Here is an 8,403-nt window from a genome sequence, read left to right as displayed (position 1 = left end):
TGAACCCATACACCTCTACCAAGGAAGCGAGGCAGGGTAGCACTACAAGGACTTTCCAAAGTTCCACTAGTTCGAGAAAACCCGCTACGGATTCAGGACAAAGGAAGCTGTCGGTACCCTTGAAAGGGAAATGTGCCCTTGGACAATTCTATTATATTTTGGTGATTAAGTGACCAACACATAGTGAGTGAGTTATTATGTGCCAAATGAAGAGAGAAGTGCAAATCATGTAACAAGGTATGTTTCTAGACTTAGTACATTGGTTTGAGTACTAACATATTTTGTCTAAGTGCTAGAAACAGAGAAAAGAGAAGGAGAAAAGAACTTGGCTCTGAGCAGCCAATTCTCAGCGCAGTCTGGCACACCGGACAGTGTCCGGTGCGCCAGGCTGGCTTCCGGCGAACTGGCCACTCTCGGGAAAAACCGGCGGTGTACGACTATAATTCACCGGACTGTCCGGTGAGCCAACGGCCGCCAGCGCAACGGTCGGCCGCGCAATCCGCGGGCGACGCGTGGCCCGCGCCAACGGTCGGCAGGGGGCACCGGACTGTCCGGTGTGCACCAGACAGTGTCCGATGCGCCAACTGCCATGAATCTGCAACGGTCGCTGCGCCAGAATTGGAAGGAGATCGCACACCTGACATGAACAGTGGCTGTCCGGTGGTGCACCGGACTGTCCGGTGCGCCACCCGACAGAAGGCAAGGATAGCCTTCCTTGTTGGCCTCCAACGGCTCCTAGCTGCCTTGGGGCTATAAAAGGGACCCCTAGGCGCATGGAGGAGTCACCCAAGCACACTCTAAGCATTCCAAGACTTCTAGTCCTCACTTTCACGCAATCGTTCATCGTTCTTGAGATTGGAGCACTTTTCGAGTTGTAAACTCCCCGCGCGTGTTTTGTGTGCTCATCTTCTCACTTGTGTGCGTGTTTGCGGTGTGGATTTAATTCTAGTGTGCGTTGCTCTTCCCAACCTTACTCTGTGCTTTCATTGTGATCTTTGTTGTAAGGGCGAGAGACTCCAACTTGTGGAGATTCCTCACAAACGGGAAAAAGAGATAAGCAAAGAAAAGCCATGGTATTCAAGTTGATCATTGGATCACTTGAAAGGGGTTGAGTGCAACCCTCGTCCATTGGGACGCCACAACGTGGAAGTAGGCAAGTGTTACTTGGCCGAACCACGGGATAAAATCGCGTGTCTCTTGTGTTGATTTCTTTGTGATTATCATGGCCACAAGAACTCGCTTCGCAACTTCTTAGTCACACTAACATTTGTATAACCAAGAATTGTGGCTATTAGTTGTTGAATTTTACAGGATCACCTATTCACCCCCCTCTAGGTGCTCTCAATTGGTATCGGAGCCGTTCTTTTCACGTAAGGGACTAATCGCCCGAAGAGATGGATCCTAAGGGAAAGGGGATGGTGGTCAACGATAAGGAGAATGAGTCCATCTTCAACGAGCCAAGAGATGACAAGCCCACTGACTCTGGCTCGAGTCACAAGAAGAAGGACGGGAAGAAGAAGAGGCGCATCAAGAAGATCGTCTACTACGACAACGACGAATCTTCCTCTTCACCAAGAGACGACGATGACGAAAAAAAGAAACCGGTTAATTCAAATTATTCATTTGATTATTCTCATATTCCTTTTAATTCCAATGCTCATTTGCTTTCAATTCCTCTTGGTAAACCTCCACACTTTGATGGAGAGGACTACTCTTTTTGGAGTCACAAAATGCGTAGTCATCTATTCTCTCTCCATCCTAATATTTGGGAGATAGTTGAAAATGGAATGCAATTTGATAGTACAGATAACCCTGTGTTTATTAATGAGCAAATTCATAAAAATGCACAAGCTACCACTATTTTGCTAGCATCTTTGTGCAGGGATGAGTACAACAAGGTGAGCGGCTTGGACAATGCCAAGCAAATCTGGGACACCCTCAAAATATCACATGAGGGAAACGACGTCACCATGATCACCAAAATGGAGTTGGTGGAAGGCGAGCTGGGAAGGTTCGCTATGATCAGGGGAGAGGAGCCAACACAGACATACAACAGGCTCAAGACCCTAGTCAACAAGATTAGGAGCTATGGGAGCACGAGATGGACAGACCACGACGTCATCCGACTTATGCTCAGGTATTTTACTATTATTGACCCTCATCTTGTGAACCTCATCCATGAAAATCCCAGGTACATAAAGATGACGCCCGAGGAGATACTCAGAAAATTTGTGAGCGGGCACATGATGGTCAAGGAGGCAAGGTATGTTGATGATGCATTAAACGGCCCCATGCCCATCTACGAGCCGCAGTCTGTTGCGCTCAAGGCAACAAGCAGCAGTGAGGCGCTACCAAGCAAGGTGGCACAAGTTGAGGCTGCCGTGCTAAACGAAGATGAGATGGCTCTAATCATCAAGCGTTTCAAGACCGCGCTTAAAGGATGCAAGGAGTATCCCAACAAGAGCAAAGCAAAGGGAAAGCGCTCCTGTTTTAAATGCGGTAAGACTGGTCATTTTATAGCGCAATGCGCCGATAATAACAATGACCAGGAACAAGAAAAGCATGGGAAGAGGGAAAAGAAGAAGGCCTACAAGATGGCGAAGGGCGAAGCGCACCTTGGCAAAGAATGGGATTCAGACTGCTTTTCTTCCGACTCCGACGATGAAGGACTTGCTGCCTCAGCCTTCAACAAGTCCTCACTCTTACCTAACGAACGTCATACTTGCCTCATGGCAAAGGAGAAAAAGGTAAGTGTTCGAGAAACCCCTAAGTATACAACTTCAAGTGACGATGATTCTAGTGAGGATGAAGTAGATTATACCGATTTATTTAAGGGTTTAGATAGAGCAAAAGTAGATAAAATTAATGAGTTAATTGATGCTTTAAATGAAAAGGATAGACTTTTAGAAAAGCAAGAGGATATTTTGTATGAAGAGCATGATAAGTTTGTTAGTGTGCAAAAATATCTTGCTTTAGAGATTAAAAGGAATGAAATACTATCTTCTGAATTATCTGCTTGTCATGAAACTGTGTCTAGCTTAAAGAGTGTTAATGATGATTTAAATGCTAAGCTAGAAGTAGCTAATAAATCTAGTTCATGTGTGGAACATGTTGTAATTTGCAATAGATGCAAGGATTTTGATATTAATGTTTGTAATGAACATCTTGCATCCATTACTAAATTAAATGATGAAGTGGCAAGTCTTAATGCTCAACTTAAGACTTGCAAGATAGATTTTGATAAATTAAAGTTTGCTAGGGATGCCTACACAATTGGTAGACACCCCTCAATTAAGGATGGACTTGGCTTTCGAAAGGAAGCCAAGAACTTAACAAGCCAAAGGGCTCCCATTCCCAACAAGGAGAAAGGGAAGGCCCCTATGGCTAGTAGTAATCAAAAGAATCATGCTTTCATGTATAATAGGAAAATTGCTAGTCATAATAGGAGATATGATCATGATGCTTGTGATTCACATGCTATGTTTGCTTCAAGTTCTAATTTTAATGGTAGGCCTAGGATAAATTTTGTGTCTCATGCTCCTAAGAAAATATGTAATAAACCTACCACTGTCTTTCATGCTTGCAACACTACGTTTGTACTTTCATGTAAAAATGAAAAAGTGGTTGCTAGAAAATTGGGATCCAAACGCAAAGGAGACAAGGCTTGCATTTGGGTACCAAAAGCTATCGTGACTAACCTTATAGGACCCAACAATAGTTGGGTACCTAAAACCCAAGCCTAATTTGCCTTGCAGGTTTATGCATCTAGGGGCTCAAGCTGGATTATCGACAGCGGATGCACAAACCACATGACGGGGGAGAAGAAGATGTTCACCTCCTACGTCAACAACAAGGATTCCCAAGATACAATCATATTTGGAGATGTGAATCAAGGCAAGGTCAAAGGTTTGGAAAAAATAGCCATCACAAGCGAGCATTCTATTTCCAATGTATTTTTAGTAGAGTCGCTAGGCTATAATCTCCTATCTGTAAGTCAATTGTGCCACATGGGCTACAATTGTTTGTTTACAAATGTTGATGTATCTGTCTTTAGAAGGAGTGATGGTTCATTAGCGTTTAAAGGTGTACTAGATGGCAAACTCTACTTAGTTGATTTTTCGAAACAGGAGGCCGATCTAGATGCATGCTTAATCGCTAAGACTAGTATGGGCTGGCTGTGGCATCGCCGTCTAGCACATGTTGGGATAAAGAACCTTCACAAACTTCTAAAGGGAGATAATGTGTTAGGACTAACCAATGTCTGCTTTGAAAAAGATAGACCTGTGCAGCTTGTCAGGCAGGAAACAGGTGGGAAACACTCATCACAACAAGAATGTGATGACATCATCAAGACCACTGGAGCTACTACATATGGACCTCTTCGGACCCGTCGCCTACCTTAGCATCGGGGGAAGTAAGTATGGTCTAGTAATTGTTGATGATTTTTCCCGCTTCACTTGGGTGTTCTTTTTATAGGATAAATCAGAAACCCAAGGGACCCTTAAGCGCTTTCTAAGGCGGGCTCAAAACGAATTTGAGCTCAAGGTGAAAAAGATAAGAAGCGACAACGGGTCCGAATTCAAGAATCTGCAAGTGGAAGAGTACCTTGAGGAGGAAGGAATCAAGCACGAGTTCTCCGCTCCCTACACACCACAACAAAATGGTGTGGTAGAGAGGAAGAACAGGACGCTTATCGACATGGCGAGGACAATGCTTGGAGAGTTCAAGATGCCTGAGCGGTTTTGGTCGGAAGCTGTGAACACAGCTTGCCACGCCATAAACCGGCTCTACCTTCATCACCTCCTCAAGAAGACCTCATATGAACTTCTTACCAGTAACAAGCCCATCGTCTCATACTTTCGTGTATTTGGGAGAAAATGTTACATTCTAGTGAAGAAAGGTAGAAATTCTAAATTTACTCCCAAAGCTGTAGAAGGGTTTTTACTAGGGTATGACTCAAATACAAGGGCATATAGAGTCTTTGAAAGGGAAATGTGCCCTTGGGCCATTTCTAAGTGTTTTGGTTATTTAGTGTCCAACACAAGTGCCTAAGTGTCAAATGGTGGACAAAGTACAAATCAAGTATAAAGATATGTTTCTCAGACTTAGTACATTGTTTTAGTGACTAATGTATTGTGTCTAAGTGCTGGAAACAGGAGAAATCGAATTGAAGGAGAGATGGCCTTGTTCAGCCAAAGCCAGCTCTGTCTGGGTGCACCGGACTGTCCGGTGGTGCACCGGACAGTGTCCGGTGTGCCAGGCTGGCTCAGGCGAACTTGCCGCTCTCGGGAATAAATTAACGGCGTACGGCTATAATTCACCGGACTGTCCGGTGTGCACCGGACTGTCCGGTGAGCCAACGGTCGGCCGGGCCAACGGTCGGCTGCGCGATCCGCGCGAGACACGTGGCCGAGCCAACGGTCGGGAGGGGGCACCGGACTGTCCGGTGTGCACCGGACAGTGTCCGGTGCACCAACGGCTCCAAGGCCGCCAACGGTCGGCTTCGCCAAATAAGGAAGGAAATCCGCACCGGACAGTGTCCGGTGGTGCACCGAACTGTCCGGTGCGCTAGGCGACAGAAGACAAGAATTGCCTTCCCGGATTGCTCTCAACGGATCCTAGCTGCCTTGGGGCTATAAAAGGGACCCCTAGGCGCATCGAGGAGGATACCAAGCATTCCTTGAGCACTCTTGATCACTCACACTCCATTCTTGCGCACTTGTTCGACATTCTAGTGATTTGAGCTCCGTTCTAGTGTGCTAGTCTTTTGAGCTTAAGTCTGGGTCTGGTGTGTGCGTATTTGCTGTGATCTTTGTGTCTTGTGTGAGTTGCTAATCCCTCCCTTACTCCGTGCTTCTTTGTGAACATCTTTGTAAGGGCGAGTGACTCCAAGTTGTGGAGATTCCTCGCGAACGGGATATAGAAAAGAAAAGCAAACACCGTGGTATTCAAGTGAGTCTTTGGACCGCTTGAGAGGGGTTGATTGCAACCCTTGTCCGTTGGGACGCCACAACGTGGAAGTAGGCAAGTGTTGTACTTGGCCGAACCACGGGATAAACCACTGTGCCTACCTGTGTTGATTCTCTTGTGGTTATTGTGTTTCGCTAAGACTCTTCTCTAGCCACTTGGCAATACTGTGCTAACGCTTAACCAAGTTTTTGTGGCATTAAGTTTAAGTTTTACAGGATCACCTATTCACCCCCCTCTAGGTGCTCTCAATTGGTATCAGAGCCGTTCTCTTCAAGAAAGGGACTAACCGCCCGAAGAGATGGATCCTAAGGGGAAGGGAATCATGATCAATGATAAGGATTCCTTCGTCAACGAGCCGAAAGATGACAAGCCTACCGACTCGGGCTCGGGCCACAAACGGAAGGATGGGAAGAAGAAGAAGACAAGGCGCATCAAGGAGATCGTCTACTACGACGATAGCGACGAGTCCACTTCTTCCCAAAAGGACGACGACGACAACGACTACTAGAGAAGGAAACCGGTTAATTCGAACTTTTCTTTTGACTACTCTCGTATTTCGCAAAGTACAAATGCTCATTTGCTCTCCATTCCACTTGGCAAACCTCCTCACTTTGATGGAGAGGACTACGGATTTTGGAGCCACAAAATGCGTAGTCACCTGTTCTCTCTCCATCCGAGCATATGGGAGATTGTGGAAAGTGGAATGAAATTTGATAGCTCGGATAGTCCTATGTTTATCAATGAACAGATTCATAGAAATGCACAAGCTACTACTGTGTTGTTAGCCTCTTTGTGTAGGGACGAGTATCATAAGGTGAGCGGCTTGGACAATGCCAAGCAGATCTGGGACACCCTCAGGATCTCACATGAGGGGAACGACGTCACCTTACTCACCAAAATGGAGTTGGTGGAGGGCGAGCTTGGAAGATTCGCAATGATCAAGGGAGAGGAGCCAACCCAAACATACAACCGGCTCAAGACCCTCATCAACAAGATAAGGAGCTACGGAAGCACACGATGGACGGACCACGACGTCGTTCGTCTAATGCTAAGGTCCTTTACTGTACTTGATCCACATTTGGTGAACAATATTCGTGAAAATCCTAGGTACACCAAGATGTCGCCCGAAGAAGTTCTTGGGAAATTCGTAAGCGGGCGAATGATGATCAAGGAGGCGAGATATGTCGACGACGCATTGAACGGTCCAATCCATGAGCCTCAACCCATTGCCCTCAAGGCAACGAGGAGCAAGGAGACGCTACCTAACAAGGTGGCGCAAGTTGAGGCGACCGAGCTCAATGATGAAGAGATGGCCCTCATCATCAAGCGCTTCAAGACGACGCTAAAGGGTCGCAAGGGGCAGCCAAGCAAGACCAAGACAAAGGGGAAGCGCTCATGCTTCAAATGTGGTAAGGTTGGTCATTTTATTGCTAACTGTCCCGACAATGATAGTGACCAGGAACAAGGGAACACGAGGGAGAAGAAGAAGAACTATAAGAAGGCAAAAGGCGAGGCACATCTTGGCAAGGAGTGGGACTCAGATTGTTCGTCGTCTGACTCCGACAACGAAGGACTCGTCGCCACTGCCTTCAACAAGTCATCCCTCTTCCCCAACGAGCATCACACTTGCCTCATGGAAAGGGAAAAGAAGGTAAGCGCTCGTAACACTAGTACTTATGCTTCTTCAAGTGAGGATGAGTCTAGTGATGATGATGAAATAGATTATTCATGTTTATTCAAGGGTCTAGATAGAACCAAGGTGGATAAAATAAATGAATTGATTGATGCTTTGAATGATAAGAATAGATTGCTAGAAAAGCAAGAGGATCTCTTATATGATGAACATGATAAGTTTGTAGAAGCTCAAAAATCCCTTGCTTTAGAAATAAAGAGTAATGAAATGCTTTCTTGTGAATTATCTACATGCCATGACTCTATTTCTAGTTTAAAAAGCATAAACGATGACTTGAATGCTAAGTTAGAAATAGCCAATAAATCAACATCTTGTGTAGAACATGTTGTGGTTTACTCTAGGTGTAAAGATTTTAATGTTGATGCTTGTAGTGAACACCTAGTTTCAATTTCTAAATTGAATGATGAAGTGGCTAGTCTTAATGCCCAACTTAAGACTAGCAAAAGTGAATTTGATAAGTTAAAATTTGCAAGGGATGCCTACACGATTGGTAGACACCCCTCAATTAAGGATGGACTTGGTTTCAAGAGAGAATCCAAGAACTTAACAAGCCATAAGGCTCCCATCCCCGCCAAGGAGAAAGGGAAGGCCCCTATGGCTAGTAGTGCTAAAAAGAACCATGCTTTTATGTATCATGATAGGAGACATGCTAGAAATGCAAATAGAAGTTATGATGCTTTTGATTCACATGTTTATGATTCATATGCTATGTTTGCTTCTAGTTCTTCCTGTATGCATGG

The sequence above is a fragment of the Zea mays genome, chromosome 10, assembly GCF_902167145.1.
Source record: "Zea mays cultivar B73 chromosome 10, Zm-B73-REFERENCE-NAM-5.0, whole genome shotgun sequence".
In the NCBI taxonomy this organism is placed as follows: domain Eukaryota; kingdom Viridiplantae; phylum Streptophyta; class Magnoliopsida; order Poales; family Poaceae; genus Zea; species Zea mays.
The sequence above is the reverse complement of the archived record's forward strand: the minus strand, read 5'-3'. Positions refer to the sequence as shown.